Here is a 25,577-nt window from a genome sequence, read left to right as displayed (position 1 = left end):
ACTAACTAACTACTAACTAACTAACTAACTAACTAACTAACTAACTAACTAACTAACTAACTAACTAACTAACTAACTAACTAACTAACTACTAACTAACTAACTAACTAACTAACTAACTAACTAACTAACTAACTACTAACTAACTACTAACTAACTAACTAACTAACTAACTAACTAACTAACTAACTAACTAACTAACTAACTAACTAACTAACTAACTAACTAACTAACTACTAACTAACTAACTACTAACTAACTAACTAACTAACTAACTAACTAACTACTAACTAACTAACTAACTAACTACTAACTAACTAACTAACTAACTAACTAACTACTACTAACTAACTAACTAACTAACTACTAACTAACTAACTAACTAACTAACTAACTACTAACTAACTAACTAACTAACTAACTACTAACTAACTAACTAACTACTAACTACTAACTACTAACTAACTAACTAACTAACTAACTACTAACTAACTAACTAACTAACTAACTAACTAACTAACTAACTAACTACTAACTAACTAACTAACTAACTAACTAACAACTAACTAACTAACTACTAACTAACTAACTACTAACTAACTAACTAACTAACTAACTAACTAACTACTAACTAACTAACTAACTAACTACTAACTAACTACTAACTAACTAACTAACTAACTAACTAACTAACTAACTAACTAACTAACTAACTAACTAACTAACTACTAACTAACTACTAACTAACTAACTAACTACTAACTAACTAACTAACTAACTAACTAACTAACTAACTAACTACTAACTACTAACTACTAACTAACTAACTAACTAACTAACTACTACTAACTAACTAACTAACTAACTAACTAACTACTACTAACTAACTAACTAACTAACTAACTAACTAACTACTAACTAACTAACTACTAACTAACTAACTAACTAACTAACTAACTACTAACTAACTAACTACTAACTAACTAACTAACTAACTAACTAACTAACTAACTAACTAACTAACTAACTACTAACTAACTAACTAACTAACTAACTAACTAACTAACTAACTAACTAACTAACTAACTAACTAACTAACTAACTAACTAACTAACTAACTAACTACTAACTAACTAACTAACTAACTACTAACTAACTAACTAACTAACTAACTAACTAACTAACTACTAACTACAACTAACTAACTAACTAACTAACTAACTAACTAACTAACTAACTAACTAACTAACTAACTAACTAACTACTAACTAACTAACTAAAACTAACTAACTAACTAACTACTAACTAACGACACTAACTAAACTCGAACTAACGAAACTAACTAACGACGAACGAACTCAACTAACTAACGAACTAACTAACTACACTAACTAACTAACTAACTAACTAACTAACTACTAACTAAACTAACTAACTCGAACTAACTAACTCTAACTAACTAACTAATAACTAACTAACTAACTAACTAACTAACTAACTAACTAACTAACTACTAACTAACTAACTACTAAAACTAACTAACTAACTAACTACTAACTAACTAACTAACTAACTAACGACGAACTACGAAAGAAGCTTATATGGGGCCAAAGGGTAAAATTGGACGTTTGTAAGTGAATTAATTGCCATTCTAGTCATTGCCCGAAGGGACTTTTTAATGGCTAGGGTCCGAATTGGGCCCGAAATTAAAAAATCCGACAGTTTTCACTTACACGTACAAACATACAACATGTCGGGTTTTGTAGCAATAAACAGTTGAACAATTTACATGAACTATCAGCTCAAAAGCCCTATAGCATTGCATGGGGGCCTATGTGAAATAGATACCGATTTCAATAGGCATCCTTGGAACAAGAGAATAGTATGTGAAAAATTTCCCCAAATTATTTTAAATTGAGACCTATAGCGTGCTCACAATGTTTACTATGGACACACCAGACCGATGACGAATAGCTTAATCGGCTCAGAAAGTGATTGTGATAATACTCTCACAACATAATGGAGAAGTGAGTAAAAAACTGATAACTACTTCCACAATTTGACCTATAATTTTGCACAATATTTTACTTATTTTACATAAAAGTTGTCAATAAATGTAACTGAACTTAAGTGATATTAAAATGCCAACATAAGTGCATTTCATGCACTGCCTGCCTACTGCATTTATGGCTTGACCTAGTTTCCATTTTTATTTACTTAATTTTATTTCGGTGATCCAGTAAATATTCATTAAAATCAATGAAAACATCAGTAAAAGGCAAAAAAGATAAAAAAAAGTAATTGACAGACACAACGAGTGCTATATATGAGTAAGTATATATATTTTTGTGCTGTAGTTTAATTATTAAAAGTGGACAACCATGAGTGCAACCACGTTAAGTAGTTTGTGCCACTTGTTTTAAAGTGATTTTTTGGGTTTTGGTAGCATTTACATAAATATTGAAATATTGAAATATACATTTTTATAAACTTTTTTTAGTGAACAATTTCTTTGTTTAAGATCTCTCTGTAGTGTTTTTTCTGTTTAGAAGGACGGACAATTTAAGCGTAAACTAAAGGGTTGAAACTAGGGAAATAAAATTGTCCATGAATAGTCTATAATCACAGGACGTAATATGAACCTAATTTCTGTGTATATTATTACACAATACAACTAACCAACTTTATTAGCGTTTTGTGTTTTTTATGTTACAACCCATAACAACTGACGTACTTTTCCCCGTTACTAGTATGCATGTCGCGCTAAATGTCATGTCATTTTAGTAATCTAAAGTCTGCCACTGACATCTAGAAGCAAACAGTGAACGGATATGTAATTGAAAGATGAATAAAAAAACACACACACAAAAAATTTCAACTATATATTTTTACTTTGTTATTTCTCCACATCTAACACATACATACATATGTACATAAAAAGTTTTTTTCAAAAAAAAGAAAACTACAAAAATTCATTATACTACTACAAGCTTTTGTATGCTGTGGCAATAATAGCAAAAAAAATATATATATACAATAAATAAGTTTTAAACTTCAACTCTTAAACTTTTACATACACTGTGTACTTGTCTGCACTTTAAATAGAATACTAAACATGTTAACTTTTTCCAGTTAAGTTTGGTTGTTGTTGTTGTTGTTATTATTGCTGTTAACTAAAATTTCAAAACTGTTGGTAATTTTGCAACGTATGTTGCAGCAAGAGTTGTTGTATATGGGTCTTATTCATAAACTTTTATCAAGGTTTATAAATCAAATTTCATACAAAATTTGTTCTATAAACCTTTGATAAATGTTTATGAATAAGGCAGTATATGTTTATTAAATTGCATAAATAATGTATTAAAGGAAACAACCGAAAATATTTAGCAAATGAACCATGTGTTGGGTCAGAGTATATGAAGAAAAATATGGGAGTTATAAACGATTTTATTACCCCGTAAGTACACTTCAAAACGAATTGAAAACAAGAGACCTTGAAAAACGAATTGCTGCTTGAACAACATGTGAAACCGAATTATTCCTTGAGAAAGAATGGCTACATTACCGTAGCCCTAAGAGTTATAGATCGTATGTGAAGCCCGGCCAACCAGACGAATCGACAATAAAGCCAAATAACCATGGCGCTAAAGTATTGGTATGTATTTGGTATGACAAAAATTGTCCTATGCATCTGATTCGCTTTAAGCGACCATTGGTCACAACATGCAGCCAGACATGAAAGTGTAATTAATGCCGAAGTGCTTTACATGAACACCTGCCGTGTTGGCCTATTTCACGGTGGTATTTATCAACCTCTGGGTGAGCTTTTGTGATGACCCGCCACCGCTCTATTGTATTTCTTACACGCAGGTAGTGATTTATATATATGGAATTTCCGGTCCAGTAAACGAGCAGAGTGCTCAAATATTTGAGCTATCTAGTCTGTGATCATTGCTGTCCCGTTGCTTAACATCACTTCCGCTTACAACCACGCAGATGGGATGGTCTCTGTTGAGTCGGCAACAGCACGTAGAGACGTAACCGGTAGAGCGAAGCACGAATCCATCAAATAAGCCGAGACTTTGTGGTAAATCTGGTATGAACAGAGTTTGCTCTGAACATACCTGGACAAGGAATCATTGAATAACTTGCATAAGATACCTTTAATCTATCACCATTCAACCTTGAACTCTTCTCATTCAGTCGACACATTCATAAGAGAACAACATACGATAGACTCACTCTAGGTATAAGGGCTGATGAGATCCGTATACCGCTACATTTATACTGTATCATATACACTTAACACCAACTCATTTCCAATGCTTAGTTCCACAATCACTCCTCTGTGGAGTATCTGTTGTCATTGGGCAACAGCACCGAACTTATCCCGTAATATAGATTTCACCGTGCATCAGTCTTTAATCCCAATTTACTCTTCGCGCGAATTTGAGTTAAACCACAGTCACTACGGGGATCCCGAAGGAACCTCAACCAGTCAGGACAAGTCCTGCGGGTAACTGGCCAACCGTAGTAGCAGATTATGTGGTTTCCTGGTTCGACCCCATGTCAAATCAATCCAAGAAAAGTCCGAGGAGTGATGTGTCATCACCAGTTTACAGCCCCGGCAGACTAGAGGTACTACATCCCGGAATTGCAATACACCAAGATGAGAATCTTTCATCAAGGAAACATGCCCCGGGGGGGATGAAAGCGTAATATTCACTCCTGACAATACCTGTTAAAAACTATTTATTAAGAAGTGGTTGGGAAACATTGCCTCGATCGCCTTATAATCCAGACCTGCCTATGAAGCTCACATTTGAAAGGAAATTTACCTAGGTGCCCGGCTAGCTAATTGTAAGTCTATCAGTCTATGGGACATGGTTGTATTGCTATAAAAGACTCTGAACTGCCGGTTTACTTGTAGAGTATCGAAATAAATCTTGTTATACTCTACTCTATAGCGGAGAAGTTATTATGCGATTGTGCTGATTTTTGTAACATCATACACCTTAAAGTATACTAATCGACTCAGAATCACTTTCTGAGTCGATAAAGCATGTCCGTCCATCCGTCCGTCCGTCCGTCCGTCCGACCATCCGTCCATCTGTGTGTCCATGTAAACCTTGTACACTACATATCAGAAGTTTCAATAAAATTTAAATTTGGAAAAAGCATTTCTTGGGTCAAAGACGAAATCTATTCAAAATTATTGCGTAGTTCACAAAGCCCCCATATAACCGTATCCCCCGAATAGAGCTCTTGAGCTCAAAATTATGTTACAGCGTATCATATGGTCGGTCATGCTCGACTATATATACTTACTTGTGTTTTTTATCAAGTTTTTTATGGTTATTTCTACCAGTAAGAATATGTTACGATGTCTGTCTGTAATTTATTTATGTGCATATAGACATGTAGTCATGTTCTAAATTTCAAAACATTTTACAAATGTTCTATGTTAGAAAAAATAAACTTTTATAAGGACTGAGAATAGTTACATTGGGATTTCTAAAAGTGTTAGAAAGAGCATCACAAAGTTTTACGATCATATCAAAATACATATTTCCATATATATGAATTCGTGATGTTTTCCTTTTCATTCTTCTGATGTACCAGTTAAATTTATCTCAATTCTTTCATGTATTGACTGAACTGTTTTAAATATTGTCCAAAGACCAGCTGTATTTTGCAGATTTCTTTTTTTTACTTTCTACACACACTAAGTAACTTATACATATGCACACGCTTTCTTCTTTATAATGCCAATATAAAGGGTAACGCAAAAGTTATGCAAGATTTGAATTAGATGGAAAATATAGTTTTCAGTTAAACTCTCAATAACATAGATGCTATAATAATAGTGCTATAAGGTTTAATCGACTGATGTTGACCCATATTGAGCTGGTTGTAAAAATTGTAAATGTACATAGACATAAATACAAAACTGTTAATATTTTATCACTTTTATCTAGTTTATTTTCTATATACATAAGCAACTGTTTATCACAGGGTCTTACAGCATAAAAAAATCCAAAGAATAAAAGCAAAATTGTGAACAAATAGTTATAAAACTCCAGTATTATTTTTTACAACTTGTATTGCAATATTTATGACATAAATCTGTTGCAAATTTTATCGATACGTGCGTACATATGTACATATGTATGTGTCCAAGAAAACATAAATCTGTTGATGCATTAAAAATCCGATTAAACTATTTTTATGAAAAAAGAAGAGAATCAAAAATAAACTCAATAGGATAATGAAAATAATAGTATCATTATTTATAACACTATTATTCTCGGTTCGTCTCTGCATAAGGGTTTATTGTGATTTAAAAAAAAGATAGACAGACGCATGGTTTTAAGATAAGGCATGAAAATATACATTTTTTAATAGTATTAACTTTTTAATAGAATCTGTAAATATGTACTTCTTTATCCAATTATCATTTTTTTATATTACATGGAAATATAATCATAAACGGACACCACTACATGATAAAATACCAAAAAAAAGGCCCGTGTCTCCTAGTTTTGCCCAATCTTTGGGCCCCACAAGGTTTTGGAACCTCGTTGTTAATTTTTCAAAAAAAAAAAAAGTGCCCATTTTCTCAGGCTTATAGCTTGCAAATCGTTTGAAATTTTGATTTACTCTCTGAGGCAAAGTTGTGGTTCTTGTCATAAAGAATATCCAAATTCAAAAAACTTACTTCACCCAGTGATGCCAGGGGATTTTTTTCAGAAATCCCTACACTTATGAGAAAAAATCCCTTTTTTCCCTACACCCACTTTTTATTTTCCCTACATTTTTCCCTACACTACTTTTTTCCATTTTTTTCAAAGTTTATCTTAAAAAAATACAAAAATAACATCAAAAACTAAAATATTAGCTCCGTTTTATAATATACATATATGTATGTAATTTTTTTAATTTTAGGAATGAAATTTCTAGAATTTAAATTTAAAATTTTTTTTCTTTCAATTTTACATCATACAAATCTTCCAACCCTGACTCTTCAGTTAAGATTAAAAAAAACAATTGAAAGATTTATGTATATCGCATCGTGATAAAAATTTATTTTATGTGCCTCCAACAAAAAAAATTTTCATAAAATAATTATTTTAAATAAGGTTTACTTTTGCGTTTACTTTTTGCGGTTTACTTTTATAAATTTTCAGAACATTAAATTCATTTTTTCAATCCTGAGTTACTGCATTAAGCCCCCGACTACTCTATCTATATGGAGTCAGAATATATCGCCCTACAGGATTGGCATAATCCAAAAAATCGTTTCAAGAAAAATGGATATGAATATTTAATGACATTTAACTATTTTTTTAATAACTTTTAAACAATTCAAGGGGTTTTAAAAATCCAGATTCAGATAGTTGAGGTTAATATGTTTCTCATCTAAATTGAAATTAAATTTTTAGTTGTCTAATATTCACAAAAACGTGGGTTTTAGTTTTTATCGATTTCACATCGAAAATAATAGACATATTTGAAATTTCATAAATCTATATGAAAGATTTTAGTATGTCGCATGTTTTGAAGACCTTAGTTCAAGAAAGCCGAATTTTGGATTATTCCAGTCTTGTAGCGATATGTAGGTACATATATTGTAGAAATTACAAGCAGAATTTTTACTAACGATACACTTAAAACTGATTTCATTTTTAATTTAAAAGTTTAATACATGAAAGAGTGTATTTTTAGTTGTTCAAAACTATGAAATTGAAAAATCCCTACAATTTGACAATAGTTAGAAATCTTTCCCTTTTTCCCTACACGTGAAATTTTTGAAAAAAATCCCTACAAAAAGGGAAAAATCCCTACACTTGGCATCACTGACTTCACCTTAATTTTTCAATTTCAAATGAAAAGTTTTAAATTATGACACATTTATTAAAGACACCAGTACGTATAAGTGTTAATGATTTTGTGCTATTACAATATTAAGTATACGCCTAATATAGAGAAGCACAAAAAACTTACTTTATCTTCATTTTTCCATTGCAAGTGCCACTTGCCAAGTGGAAAGTTTTACTTTGTGAAATTGCACCGTTTTTATTAACAACACCAGTACGTATACGTGTTAATGATTTTGTGATATTACACATATTAAGTATACGCCTTACATAGAGAAGCACTTGAAATAAATAAGTATTTATTTGTTGGGCTGTGCGGTAATGAATTAGTAACGCCATGAACTAGGCTTTGGAGTAGTCCATGGACCAGTATATTGAATAGATTAGTCGTTAGTCCAAAGACTTGTCTATTAACTGGTATATGGACTAGTATATTGACTAATCTATCGATTAGCTTATTAAAAAATGTATTGATTGGTCTATTGACTAATCTACTGACAGATCTAGTACTTAGTTAAGTACATGTGTATTGACTAGATTAGTCCATGGTTCATAGACTAGTGTATTGACATGTCTGTGAAATAGTCTACTGACTAGTTTATAGGGGAATTATTCTATTGACTAGTGTATTGACTAATATATTGACTAGTCTATTCACTAGTCTTTTGACTAGTCTATGAAGTAGACTACTCTATTGACTAGTCTAGTGATTAGTCTATGGACTAGTCTATTGACTAGTCTATGGACTAGTCTATTGAAAAGTCTATTGACAAGTCTATTGACTAGTCTAGTGACTAGTCAATGGACTAGTCTATGGGCTAGTCTATTAAATAGTCTACTGACTATTCTATGGACTAGTTTATTGACTAGTCCACTGACTAGTCTATTGACTAGTCTATTTACAAGTCGATGGAATAGTCTATTGACTAGTCTATGGACAAGTCTATTGACTAGTCTATGGACTATTCTATTGACTAGTCTATGGACTAGTCTACTGATTAGTCTATTGACAAGTCTATAGACTAGTCTATTGACAAGTCTATGGACTAGTCTATTGACAAGTCTATAGTCTAGTCTATGGACTAGTCTATGGACTAGTCTATGGACTAGTCTATGGACTAGACTATGGACTAGTCTATTGACGAATCCATGGACTAGTCTATTGACCAGTCCATGGACTAGTCTATTGACAAGTCTATGGACCAGTCTATTGACTAGTCTACTGTCTATTATAGTAGACTAGTCTATTGATTATTCTATGGACTAGCCTATTGACTTGTCTATTGACTAGTCTATTAAGTAGTCTATGGACTATTCTATTAATTAGCCAATTGATTAGTCTATTGACTAGTATATTGAATATGTAGTCTATGGACAAGTGTATTGACTAGCCTACTTAATAGTCTAGTAACTAGTCTATTGACTAGTCTATGGACTAGTCTATTGACTAGTCTATGGACTAGTCTATTGACTTGTGTATTGACTAGTCTATTAAGTAGTTTATGGACTAGTCTATTAACTAGTCTATTGATCAGTCTATTGAATAGTATATTGACTAGTCTTTTGACTAGACTATTGAGTAGTCTATTGACTAGTCTATGGACTAGTCTATTAACTAATCTATATAGTAGTCTAGTGTCTAGTATATTGATTACTATATTGTCTTCTCAGTAGTCTGTATGTATTAGCCTATTGGCTTGTCTATCTGCTTCACATTTTCTTTATAAAAATCATAAATAGTTTATAAAATCAATTTAAATAACTTTAAATTGAATTTTTTTATAAAATGCTTATGCATATAAATATATAATTTCCACTTTCATAAAATTACTTAAATTGAATAAAACTATATCCTGTTGTCGTTGTTGTTGTTGTTTTATCCTTTTTACTTTCATTTACTAAATGTATATTTTCCATAGAGAGGATGAAATAAAATTTAAAATATTTTCATATTCCCTTCATGAGAACCACGATTTGGTTTTGTAATGGAAGTGGTTTAACTCACACCCATGTTACACACATACACATATTAAGGAATTGTGTTTATTTAAAAGCAAATATTTATAAACACATTCTGTAATACAAATACATACATATGTATGTACGTACATATGTATGTACATTTTACATATTCAAACATATGAGTATAGAATTCCAAGTATCGATAAGAAAGTTGTTTGCGTTTATTGGGTTTTTTGGTGAATATTAGGGTGGTTAGAAAAAAAAATTAAAAAATTTTAATTTATTTTGTTTTAAAAGAAGATTTTAAAAATAAGTTATTATTTTAAAACTTTTAGTTCGTTTAAACAAAGGACCATGCTAATTGGCAATTATGGATAAAACTGATGGAATTTTTAGATTTTACTGGTTTTTATTGCTACCCTTTTAGACAAGTTTTACTTTTGGAAATTATTAGATTCCAATTAATCGACATATTACATAACCTATCACCGGTAATTCACTGTGTGGGGAGTTGTTTAAAAAGTTGCATAGTTATAGTCACCAATTTGTTCTACTGTCTAGTTTCTCTACAGATTTCAAATTTATTTTAGATAAATTGGCTTCCACCTGGTTTCAGCCAGTTTTTCTAAGATTTAGTGTTACCTAGAAACGCTGGGTTTTTATGTATGCTTATTAATGTTTATAAGAATAAGTATGTTTATTCCTGCTCCTAACCATGTCTGTGTTTATTGATTTGTCAATCTGTTTCAACAACAAACATTTTCCCCACTTTACTTAAGATCAATTTTCAAACAATCTTCAAAAGGGTTATGATGACTTGCTTTTTAAGTGGAGGGTAAGCAAAAAGGTGTTCTGGTTAGCAGGAAACCAATTTGTATAATATTAAGAAAATATTTTCCATAAATGAACATAACAATCCAATTTGTTTTAAATTTTATTAAAACAAAAATAGATTTAACATAATTTTTAAACAAACAAATGAATTATATTTAAAAGCCCTTGTTGTAATTAAGAACAGGTAACATATGTTTGTTATGGCCGGAAAGGTAAATGGAAATTATGAAAAGTTTGTGGTTTTTGGTAAATTACATAATAGTTCCTGAAATTAAATATGAAATGAAATTTTAATAACTGTAAAGGGATTGCAAGACAAAAGAGGTAAAAGGTATGTATAAAGGAAAATGTGTTGTCCTGGACTGATATGAAAAGTCTGGTACTTTTTTGGAAATCCATGCTTTTTAAGAGAGCATTTTAGTACTTTTTGAATATCTCTTAAATAAGTAAATCAACTAACTAAAACTAACTAACTAACTAACTAACTACTAACTAACTAACTAACTAACTAACTAACTAACTAACTACTAACTAACTAACTAACTAACTAACTAACTAACTAACTACTAACTAACTAACTAACTAACTAACTAACTAACTAACTAACTAACTAACTAACTAACTAACTAACTAACTAACTAACTAACTAACTAACTAACTAACTAACTAACTAACTAACTAACTAACTAACTAACTAACTAACTAACTAACGAACTAACTAACTAACTAACTAACTACTAACTAACTAACTAACTAACTAACTAACTAACTAACTAACTAACTAACTAACTAACTAACTAACTAACTAACTAACTAACTACTAACTAACTAACTAACTAACTAACTAACTAACTAACTAACTAACTAACTAACTAACTAACTAACTAACTAACTAACTAACTAACTAACTAACTAACTAACTAACTAACTAACTAACTAACTAACTAACTAACTAACTAACTACTAACTAACTAACTACTAACTAACTAACTAACTAACTAACTAACTAACTAACTAACTAACTAACTACTAACTAACTAACTACTAACTAACTACTAACTAACTAACTAACTAACTAACTAACTAACTAACTAACTAACTAACTAACTAACTAACTAACTAACTAACTAACTAACTAACTAACTAACTAACTAACTAACTAACTAACTAACTAACTAACTAACTAACTAACTAACTAACTAACTAACTAACTAACTACTAACTAACTAACTAACTACTAACTAACTAACTAACTAACTAACTAACTAACTAACTAACTAACTAACTAACTAACTAACTAACTAACTAACTAACTACTAACTAACTAACTAACTAACTACTAACTAACTAACTAACTAACTAACTAACTAACTAACTAACTACTAACTAACTAACTAACTAACTAACTAACTAACTACTAACTAACTAACTAACTAACTAACTACTAACTAACTACGACTAACTAACTACTAACTAACTACTAACTAACTAACTAACTAACTAACTAACTAACTAACTAACTAACTAACTAACTAACTAACTAACTAACTAACTAACTAACTACTAACTAACTAACTAACTAACTAACTAACTAACTAACTAACTAACTAACTAACTAACTAACTAACTAACTAACTAACTAACTAACTAACTAACTAACTAACTACTAACTAACTAACTAACTAACTAACTAACTAACTAACTAACTAACTAACTAACTAACTAACTAACTAACTAACTAACTAACTAACTAACTAACTAACTAACTAACTAACTAACTAACTAACTAACTAACTAACTAACTAACTAACTAACTAACTAACTAACTAACTAACTAACTAACGAACTAACTAACTAACTAACTAACTAACTAACTAACTAACTAACTAACTAACTAACTAACTAACTAACTAACTACTAACTAACTAACTAACTAACTAACTAACTAACTAACTAACTAACTAACTACTAACTAACTAACTAACTAACTACTAACTAACTAACTAACTAACTAACTACTAACTAACTAACTAACTAACTAACTAACTAACTACTAACTAACTAACTAACTAACTAACCTAACTAACTAACTAACTACTAACTAACTAACTAACTAACTAACTAACTAACTAACTAACTAACTAACTAACTAACTACTAACTAACTAACTAACTAACTAACTAACTAACTAACTAACTAACTAACTAACTAACTAACTAACTAACTAACTAACTAACTAACTAACTAACTAACTAACTAACTAACTAACTAACTAACTAACTAACTAACTAACTAACTAACTAACTAACTAACTAACTAACTAACTAACTAACTAACTAACTAACTAACTAACTACTAACTAACTAACTAACTAACTAACTAACTACTAACTAACTAACTAACTAACTAACTAACTAACTAACTAACTACTAACTAACTAACTAACTAACTAACTAACTAACTAACTAACTAACTAACTAACTACTAACTAACTAACTAACTACTAACTAACTAACTAACTAACTAACTAACTAACTAACTAACTAACTAACTAACTAACTAACTAACTAACTACTAACTAACTACTAACTAACTAACTAACTAACTAACTACCTACTAACTAACTAACTAACTAACTAACTACTAACTAACTAACTAACTAACTAACTAACTAACTAACTAACTACTAACTAACTAACTAACTAACTAACTAACTAACTAACTACTACAACTACCTAACTAACTAACTAACTAACTAACTAACTAACTACTAACTAACTAACTAACTAACTAACTAACTACTAACTAACTAACTAACTAACTAACTAACAACTAACTAACTACTAACTAACTAACTAACTAACTAACTAACTAACTAACTAACTAACTAACTAACTAACTAACTAACTAACTAACTAACTAACTACTACTAACTAACTAACTAACTACTAACTAACTAACTACTACTAACTAACTAACTAACTAACTAACTAACTAACTAACTAACTAACTAACTACTAACTAACTAACTAACTAACGAACTAACTAACTACTACTACTACTAACTACCTAACTAACTACCAACTAACTAACTAACTAACTTATGGGTACCCTACACCAGTGAGTAGTACGCTAAATATGTGGATCTCTGTTATTTTCTGAAGAGGTCTTTGTATATGGGCTTGGGTCAAATGCGGACTAATAGAACAAAGTTGTGCCGATTTTCGTAGAAATACTAGAACATTTGGGGTTTAGGTAAAATTATAGACTTTTTAGTATACAAAATCTTCTTTCCATCCTGCTAGTTGAAGTGGTGTAGAAACTAAAGTGAAACACTTCAAAAGATTTCTTATGAAATTTTTCACAAAAACCCAAAGGACAACTTCAATGTAGCGGGTACAAAATGTTTACATGGACACGTAGACGGATGGACAGACAGACGTACTGTGGGACAGACGGACATAGGTTTATAGACTTCAAAAGTGATTCTGATGCGATTGGTGGAACTTTTTTCTAAAAGTACTTTTTAGAATTTAAAATCTTCTTTCTTTGTCTCATGAAATTTGTGACAAAGACCCAAAGGACAAGTTCCGATGTCACATTTAAAACAGCACATTTTTCTACGTATTCATTTGCAAGGACCAAATTGTTTACATTAGACAAGTGTAAATTTTCATATCCTTTACACTAGTAAATATTACCAGAGCGATCTTGTCACAAATTGTATTCACGTTGTCATTTCGACAAAATAAATCAAATCAGTTGCTTATGTCCATCATTCGTTTAATTAAACCAAAAAAAAATCACACTTTTCCACAACAAAAAAAAAAACTTGCAACTGTTTGGTAATTCTAGGAATTCTATGCTAAAATAAGATTTTTCTATAAAATTTAGAAAACAGGGAGAAAAATAGAAAAATAATTTCAAATAAAATTTTATGAAATATTGAGACTAGACACAAAGTCAACAGTGTTTGTTTGCTAAGGATTATCTAAGAAAAAATATTATACACTTTAAGTGTTTTCTTAGAAATAAGTATAATAAAGTTTATTATTAAAGATTTATAATAAAAAGAAAGAAACTGCATTGTTTGAGGTTTCAATTTATTTAATTTTATTAACTTTAAGCTCTTTTTATCAATTTATAAAAGCCACTAAAATGTAAAAAGAAAATTAAAATTTAAAAGATTTAAACCGTATATGTAAAATCCCTTTAAATAAATTTCATCTTATATATTTATAACATTTTAAAAAAACAATTTGAAATAAAAAACTCATTTAGCATTCATGTTGCTACTTCGGTCTTTTACATAAATCCAAAAAGAGAAGCCAAACAAAACTATACTAATAAAATTATGAAAATTTCTTCTTTTGTGTGAAAAAATTCCCAAAGGGAAAGTTTTTTTTTGTTCCAAAATAAAATTTACAAAACAAAAGATTTTTTAAAGTAAATATAACAAAAGAATAAAAATAAATATTTACTTATATGTATGCCCAAAAAAAAAAAAAAAAAATGAAATCAAAATAAAAATTTAATAAAAAAAAATTTGCATTTAAATATTTAGAAAAGTTAACTACAAACGCAATGGAAATACCAAAGAGAAAAATGAAGAAATATTATAAACAAATATTTCTTAAGAATAATTTAAATATTGCATATTTTTATCTATATTCTGTAAAATATTTGATAATAATTTTACTTTTTTTTAAACAATGACATTTGTTTTATATGCAAAAAACATAGGCTGCAATATTGTATAAAATATTATGCAAAAATTATACATAAAAATTTCTGAAGTATTTTGACAAATGGTATTCATACAAAATTAATGATTCCAAGAGTATCATAGCAACGAACTGAATACTATTAAAATTACAAAAGTTAAGTCTTTAGAACATTTTATAATGAATACTAAAGACCAGGTTATAATAGAGGCTATAGATCAGTCAAAAGTAAGTATCAGTCTATAGTCAATACCACTGACTAGTCAATTATTAAGCCTGTAGATCAGTTCAACCTGTAAATCACTATATTGTAAAAATTTTAGACTAGACTTAGTTATGACTAAATATCACTCTTAGTTTATAGTCAAATCTATAATCGTCTATAGTGAAGACTGTAGATCAGTCTATAGTCTAGACTACAGATCAGTCTATAGTGAAGACTGTTGATCAGTCTATAGTATAGACTACAGATCAGTCTATAGTGAAGGCTATAGATCAGTCTATGGTCAAGAATGTAGATCAGTCTATAGTCAATACTATAGATCAGTTTTTAGTCAAGGTTATAGATAAAGTCTACAGTCAAGACTATAGATCAGTCTATAGTCAAGACTATAGATCAGTTTTTAGTCAAGGTTATAGATAAGTCTATAGTCAAGACTATAGATCAGTCTATAGTCAAGACTATAGATCAGTCCGTAGTAAACACTATAGATCAGTCCATAGTCAACACTACAACTCAGTTTATAGTCAACACTATAGATCAGTATTTTGTCAAGACTATTGATCAATCAATGGTCAAGACTATAGATCAGCCTATAAGGACTATAGATCAATCTATAGTCAAGAATATAGATAAGACTATAGATCAGTCTATACTCAAGACTATAGATTAGTTTATAGTCAAGGTTATAGATAAGTCTATAGTCAAAACTATAGATCAGTATATAGTCAAGACTATAGATCAGTATATAATCAAGACTATAGATCAGTCTATAGTGAAGACTGTTGATCAGTCTATAGTCTAGACTACAGATCAGTCTATAGTGAAGGCTAGAGATCAGTCTATGGTCAAGAATATAGATCGGTCGGTAGTCAACACTATAAATCTGTTTATAGCCAACACTATAGATCAGTCTTTTGTCAAGACTATAGATCAGTCTATGGTCAAGACTATAGATCAGTCTATGGTCAAGACTATAGATCAGCCTATAGTCAAGACTATTGATCAGTCTATAGTCAACACTACATTAAAGTTTTGACAAAAGACTGATCTGATCAATCGATCGTCAAGAATATAGATCAGTCTATAAGTAAAACTATAGATCAATCTATAGACAAGACTACAGATCAGTCTATAATCAAAACTATTGATCAGTCTATAGTCAAAACTACATAACAGTCTATAGTTAACACTATAGATCAGACTATAGCCAACACTATAGATCAGTCTTTTGTCAAAACTTCAAATCAATCGATAGTCAAGACTATAGATCAGTCTATAGTCAAGACTATAGATCAGTCTTTTTTCAAGACTATATATCGGTCTATAATCAAGACTATAGATCAGTCTATAATCAAGACTACAGATCAGTCAATAGTCAAGAATATAGATCAGCCTAGACAAAACCACAGATCAGTCTATAGTTAACACTATAGATCAGTCTATAGCCAACACTACAGATCAGTATTTTGTCAAGACTTTAAATGAATCGATAGTCAAGAATCAGTCTATAATCAAGACTATATATATCAGTCAATAGTCAAGAATATAGATCAGCCTATAGACAAAACTACAGATCACTGTATAGTCAAAACTATAGATCAATCTATAGTCACAACTATAGATCAGTCTACAGTCAAAACTATAAATCAGTGTATAGTTATGATCATAGATCAATCTATAGTCAACTATTGTTGGTAGTGAAAGTTATGATTTTGTGAAAATTTATTAATGACAAAAACATTTGCCCTAACAAATTATGACAAATCCCTCACTATCAATTAAGTACTATAGTTGTACAAAATTTTTCTTTATTTATTAGCTTGTTGTTGCTATAATAGTTTAATTCATTTAATAATTACCAAAAGTTTAATATTAAATAATAACTTTCTTGCACTAACTTTTAGTTTAGAATTGAAAAGTTTTATTAAATATAACTATATACTGTATATTTTATATCTTATCAACTAACTAACTAACTAACTAACTAACTAACTACTAACTAACTACTAACTAACTACTAACTACTAACTAACAACTACTAACTACTAACTAACTAACTAACTACTAACTAACTAACTAACTAACTAACTAACTAAACTACTAACTAACTACTAACTAACTAACTAACTAACTAACTAACTAACTAACTAACTAACTAACTAACTAACTAACTAACTAACTAACTAACTAACTAACTAACTAACGAACTAACTAACTAACTAACTAACTACTAACTACTAACTACTAACTAACTAACTAACTAACTAACTAACTAACTAACTAACTAACTAACTAACTAACTAACTAACTAACTAACTAACTAACTAACTAACTAACTACTAACTAACTAACTAACTAACTAACTACTAACTAACTAACTAACTAACTAACTAACTAACTAACTAACTAACTAACTAACTAACTAACTAACTAACTACTAACTAACTACTAACTAACTAACTAACTAACTACTAACTAACTAACTAACTAACTAACTAACTAACTAACTAACTAACTAACTAACTAACTAACTAACTAACTAACTAACTAACTAACTACGACTAACTAACTAACTAACTAACTAACTACTAACTACCTAACTAACTAACTAACTAACTAACTAACTAACTAACTAACTAACTAACTAACTAACTAACTAACTAACTACTACTAACTAACTAACTAACTAACTAACTAACTAACTACTACTAACTAACTAACTAACTAACTAACTAACTACTAACTAACTAACTAACTAACTAACTAACTAACTAACTAACTAACTAACTAACTAACTAACTACTAACTAACTAACTAACTAACTAACTACTAACTAACTAACTAACTAACTACTAACTAACTAACTAACTAACTAACTAACTAACTAACTAACTAACTAACTAACTAACTAACTAACTAACTAACTAACTAACTAACTAACTAACTAACTAACTAACTAACTAACTAAACTAACTAACTACTAACTAACTAACTAACTAACTAACTAACTAACTAACTAACTAACTAACTAACTAACTAACTAACTAACTAACTAACTAACTAACTAACTAACTAACTAACTAACTACTAACTAACTAACTAACTAACTAACTAACTAACTAACTAACTAACTAACTAACTAACTAACTAACTAACTAACTAACTAACTAACTAACTAACTAACTAACTAACTAACTAACTAACTAACTAACTAACTAACTAACTAACTAACTAACTAACTACTAACTAACTAACTAACTACTACTAACTAACTAACTAATAACTAACTAACTAACTAACTAACTAATAACTAACTCTAACTAACTAAACTAACTAACTAAACTAACTAACTAACTAACTAACTAACTACTAACTAACTAACTAACTAACTAACTAACTAACTAACTAACTAACTACTAACTAACTAACTAACTAACTAACTACTAACTAACTAACTACTAACTAACAACTACTAACTAACTAACTAACTAACTAACTACACTAACTAACTAACTAACTAACTAACTAACCAACTAACTAACTAACTAACTTATGGTAACCCTACACCAGTGGAGTAGTACGCTAAATATGTGGATCTCTGTTATTTTCTGAAGAGGTCTTTGTATATGGGCTTGGGTCAAATGCGGACTAATAGAACAAAGTTGTGCCGATTTTCGTAGAAATACTAGAACATTTGGGGTTTAGGTAAAATTATAGACTTTTTAGTATACAAAATCTTCTTTCCATCCTGCTAGTTGAAGTGGTGTAGAAACTAAAGTGAAACACTTCAAAAGATTTCTTATGAAATTTTTCACAAAAAACCCAAAGGACAACTTTCAATGTAGCGGGTACAAAATGTTTACATGGACACGTAGACGGATGGACAGACAGACGTACTGTGGGACAGACGGACATAGGTTTATAGACTTCAAAAGTGATTCTGATGCGATTGGTGGAACTTTTTTTCTAAAAGTACTTTTTAGAATTTAAAATCTTCTTTCTTTGTCTCATGAAATTTGTGACAAAGACCCAAAGGACAAGTTCCGATGTCACATTTAAAACAGCACATTTTTCTACGTATTCATTTGCAAGGACCAAATTGTTTACATTAGACAAGTGTAAATTTTCATATCCTTTACACTAGTAAATATTACCAGAGCGATCTTGTCACAAATTGTATTCACGTTGTCATTTCGACAAAATAAATCAAATCAGTTGCTTATGTCCATCATTCGTTTAATTAAACCAAAAAAAAAATCACACTTTTCCACAACAAAAAAAAAACTTGCAACTGTTTGGTAATTCTAGGAATTCTATGCTAAAATAAGATTTTTCTATAAAATTTAGAAAAACAGGGAGAAAAATAGAAAAATAATTTCAAATAAAATTTTATGAAATATTGAGACTAGACACAAAGTCAACAGTGTTTGTTTGCTAAGGATTATCTAAGAAAAAATATTATACACTTTAAGTGTTTTCTTAGAAATAAGTATAATAAAGTTTATTATTAAAGATTTATAATAAAAAGAAAGAAACTGCATTGTTTGAGGTTTCAATTTATTTAATTTTATTAACTTTAAGCTCTTTTTATCAATTTATAAAAGCCACTAAAATGTAAAAAGAAAATTAAAATTTAAAAGATTTAAACCGTATATGTAAAATCCCTTTAATAAATTTCATCTTATATATTTATAACATTTTAAAACAATTTGAAATAAAAAACTCATTTAGCATTCATGTTGCTACTTCGGTCTTTTACATAAATCCAAAAAGAGAAGCCAAACAAAACTATACTAATAAAATTATGAAAATTTCTTCTTTTGTGTGAAAAAATTCCCAAAGGGAAAGTTTTTTTTTTGTTCCAAAATAAAATTTACAAAACAAAAGATTTTTTAAAGTAAATATAACAAAAGAATAAAAATAAATATTTACTTATATGTATGCCCAAAAAAAAAAAAAAAATGAAATCAAAATAAAAATTTAATAAAAAAAAATTTGCATTTAAATATTTAGAAAAGTTAACTACAAACGCAATGGAAATACCAAAGAGAAAAATGAAGAAATATTATAAACAAATATTTCTTAAGAATAAATTTAAATATTGCATATTTTTATCTATATTCTGTAAAATATTTGATAATAATTTTACTTTTTTTAAACAATGACATTTGTTTTATATGCAAAAAACATAGGCTGCAATATTGTATAAAATATTATGCAAAAATTATACATAAAAATTTCTGAAGTATTTTGACAAATGGTATTCATACAAAATTAATGATTCCAAGAGTATCATAGCAACGAACTGAAAATACTATTAAAATTACAAAAGTTAAGTCTTTAGAACATTTTATAATGAATACTAAAGACCAGGTTATAATAGAGGCTATAGATCAGTCAAAAGTAAGTATCAGTCTATAGTCAATACCACTGACTAGTCAATTATTAAGCCTGTAGATCAGTTCAACCTGTAAATCACTATATTGTAAAAATTTTAGACTAGACTTTAGTTATGACTAAATATCACTCTTAGTTTATAGTCAAATCTATAATCGTCTATAGTGAAGACTGTAGATCAGTCTATAGTCTAGACTACAGATCAGTCTATAGTGAAGACTGTTGATCAGTCTATAGTATAGACTACAGATCAGTCTATAGTGAAGGCTATAGATCAGTCTATGGTCAAGAATGTAGATCAGTCTATAGTCAATACTATAGATCAGTTTTTAGTCAAGGTTATAGATAAAGTCTACAGTCAAGACTATAGATCAGTCTATAGTCAAGACTATAGATCAGTTTTTAGTCAAGGTTATAGATAAGTCTATAGTCAAGACTATAGATCAGTCTATAGTCAAGACTATAGATCAGTCCGTAGTAAACACTATAGATCAGTCCATAGTCAACACTACAACTCAGTTTATAGTCAACACTATAGATCAGTATTTTGTCAAGACTATTGATCAATCAATGGTCAAGACTATAGATCAGCCTATAAGGACTATAGATCAATCTATAGTCAAGAATATAGATAAGACTATAGATCAGTCTATACTCAAGACTATAGATTAGTTTATAGTCAAGGTTATAGATAAGTCTATAGTCAAAACTATAGATCAGTATATAGTCAAGACTATAGATCAGTATATAATCAAGACTATAGATCAGTCTATAGTGAAGACTGTTGATCAGTCTATAGTCTAGACTACAGATCAGTCTATAGTGAAGGCTAGAGATCAGTCTATGGTCAAGAATATAGATCGGTCGGTAGTCAACACTATAAATCTGTTTATAGCCAACACTATAGATCAGTCTTTTGTCAAGACTATAGATCAGTCTATGGTCAAGACTATAGATCAGTCTATGGTCAAGACTATAGATCAGCCTATAGTCAAGACTATTGATCAGTCTATAGTCAACACTACATTAAAGTTTTGACAAAAGACTGATCTGATCAATCGATCGTCAAGAATATAGATCAGTCTATAAGTAAAACTATAGATCAATCTATAGACAAGACTACAGATCAGTCTATAATCAAAACTATTGATCAGTCTATAGTCAAAACTACATAACAGTCTATAGTTAACACTATAGATCAGACTATAGCCAACACTATAGATCAGTCTTTTGTCAAAACTTCAAATCAATCGATAGTCAAGACTATAGATCAGTCTATAGTCAAGACTATAGATCAGTCTTTTTTCAAGACTATATATCGGTCTATAATCAAGACTATAGATCAGTCTATAATCAAGACTACAGATCAGTCAATAGTCAAGAATATAGATCAGCCTATAGACAAAACCACAGATCAGTCTATAGTTAACACTATAGATCAGTCTATAGCCAACACTACAGATCAGTATTTTGTCAAGACTTTAAATGAATCGATAGTCAAGAATCAGTCTATAATCAAGACTATATATATCAGTCAATAGTCAAGAATATAGATCAGCCTATAGACAAAACTACAGATCACTGTATAGTCAAAACTATAGATCAATCTATAGTCACAACTATAGATCAGTCTACAGTCAAAACTATAAATCAGTGTATAGTTATGATCATAGATCAATCTATAGTCAACTATTGTTGGTAGTGAAAGTTATGATTTTGTGAAAATTTTATTAATGACAAAAACATTTGCCCTAAACAAATTATGACAAATCCCTCACTATCAATTAAGTACTATAGTTGTACAAAATTTTTCTTTATTTATTAGCTTGTTGTTGCTATATAGTTTTAATTCATTTAATAATTACCAAAAGTTTAATATTAAAATAATAACTTTCTTGCACTAACTTTTAGTTTAGAATTGAAAAGTTTATTAAATATAACTATATACTGTATATTTTATATCTTATCAACGTCTTACCAAGTTTCTAATAAAAGTCGCAACTATTGTCTTTGTTAAAAAGAAAACAAGGAAAAGAAAAACAGTTCATTAACTTGGTGGGTTAAAGTAAAACATTTTCTCCCGCTTTTTACCACTGACCACACTACTAGTTGTTTTGCAACAAGAACTTTATAAAATGAAAACTATTAGGGATAAATATGGTTTGGAAACCAACCATACTAAGTTAGAAAAATTCAAACTGCTAATGACACTTTCTGTGGAAAGGGAAGGGGTGCATAGTGAAAAGTAGTAACTTAGGTCTGGCGAAGTGTGAACTACTAAAAGTGATTACTATATTAAAAACTGACACATGTAGTTTCCCTTCAGTGGTAAGTTTGCGCTACAACTTTCTTTCTTTACTGTTGGCCAATTTAATAAAGCCATTGTGATAACTACAAATGCTGCTTTCTCTCCCCTCATTGGATTTTCTTTAATGTTAAGACCATTTAAGGACACTGTGCCGAGCAACATGACAAACGCTTGATGAGAAAAGTCATTATTTACATCATGAGGCAATATGGAGACAGATTTACTGGCATTTAAAACATTCTCTTTCTGACCGCCAGTGGTCTAAGTAAGTACAGCCCATAGTGCTTTGCTAGTGTGTAGATTGTAAGGAAACCACTAGCTGTTTCCTTTCTTTTACTTAGTATGTGTTTAGTGTAATTAAGTAAAAGTTGACTAAACAAGTGAGTTGTATGCGTGATTAAATACTGCACTGAGCATTAGTTTGGTTGCCTTGTCAGCTTGTTTGTTGGTCATTGTATATGGTTTATTTGGCCTGTTTAAGTTAAAAATGTCAACAGCAAAATTCTAATACAGATACACATACACACACATACATGTAACAGAACACACATTCAAGTACTCAGCCCAGCAGTTCGGGTTGATCGTAATTTTAAGTTTAGTTGAAGTTGAACTAACATTTGATGGATTAACTATTTCTTAATTTTAACATAATATTTCTCTTGATTACTTAGATCCACTAAAGCGCGGATTGTTTTCCTCTCTTCATTGCAAAGGATTTATATTTCCGAGATCTATATTAACCCAAAATTTTGAATTGCTGGGATTTTCCACTTATTATCTTGTACATATACATAAGTATACGTAGAGGCTGCATGTTTATGTTAAATGATAGATTGTTAAGTACATGACATCATGACCTTATTTTTGCTGTTGTTGTTTTATAAAAATACATGTTAAAAAGTTTTCTACATACTTAGTTTTCTGTTTTTGATGTAGGTAGGGATACAAACACAAATATGTGGGCAAAAAAAAAAAAAAACAAAATAGAAACTAAAAGTACGCAGTAATTGCAAAGGATATACAAACACACATACATATGCTTGCAAATTAATTTCAAAGTACTAGTACTTACACTCATATTCACAGAACAACCCGTTAATGCTTTAGACAAAAATGCCTCCATTATTATAGACCAATCTATAGTCCAGACTGTATACTGAACTGTAGTCCCGACTATAGATTGATCTACAGTTCAGATTATAAACTTATCTATAGTCCCGACTATATACTAATCTACAGTGCAAATTATAGACTGACCTATAGTCCAGACTATAGAATGATCTATAGTCCAGACTATAGACTGATCTTAGTCCAACTATAGACTGATCTATAGTCCAGACTATAGACTGATCTATAGTCCAGACTATAGACTGATCTATAGTCCAGACTATAGACTGATCTATAGTCCAGACTATAGACTGATCTATAGTCCAGACTATAGACTGATCTATAGTCCAGCTATGACTGATCTATCCAGCTATAGACTGATCTATAGTCCAGACTATAGACTGATCTATAGTGCAGACTATAAACTGATCTATAGTCCAGACTATAGACTGATCTATAGTCCATACTATAAAACTGATCTATAGTTCAATCTATAGACTGATCTACAGTCCCAGACTAAAGACTGATCTACAGTCCAGACTATAGACTGATCAATAGTCCAGACTATAGACTGATCAATAGTCCAGACTATAGACTGATCTTATAGTTCAGACTATAGACCTGATTTATAGTACAAACTATAGACTGATCTATAGTCCAGACTATAGACAGATCTATAGTCCAGACTATAGACAGGTCTATAGTCCGGACTATAGACTAATCTATAGTCCAGACTAAAGACTAATCTATAGTCCCAGACTAAAGACTGATCTATAGTTTCAGACTATAGAAAGATCTATATTCCAGACTATAGACAGTCTATAGTCCAGACTATAGACAGGTCTACAGTCCAGACTATAGACTAATCTATAGTCCAGACTATAGACTAATCTATAGTCCAGACTATAGACTAATCTATAGTCCAGACTATAGACTGATCTATAGTCCATACTATAGACTAATCTATAGTCCAGACTATAGACTAATCTATAATCCAGGCTATAGACTAATCTATAATCCAGACTATAGACTAATCTATAGTCCAGACTAAAGACTGATCTATAGTCCAGACTATAGACTGATCTATAGTCCAGACTATAGACTGATCTATAGTCCAGACTATAGACTGATCTATAGTCCAAACT

This window comes from Lucilia sericata, unplaced genomic scaffold, assembly GCF_015586225.1.
Source record: "Lucilia sericata isolate MDLA Ls3-8-SP2 unplaced genomic scaffold, ASM1558622v1 Contig000849F_arrow, whole genome shotgun sequence".
Lineage (NCBI taxonomy): Eukaryota > Metazoa > Arthropoda > Insecta > Diptera > Calliphoridae > Lucilia > Lucilia sericata.
This window is presented reverse-complemented; position numbering follows the sequence as displayed.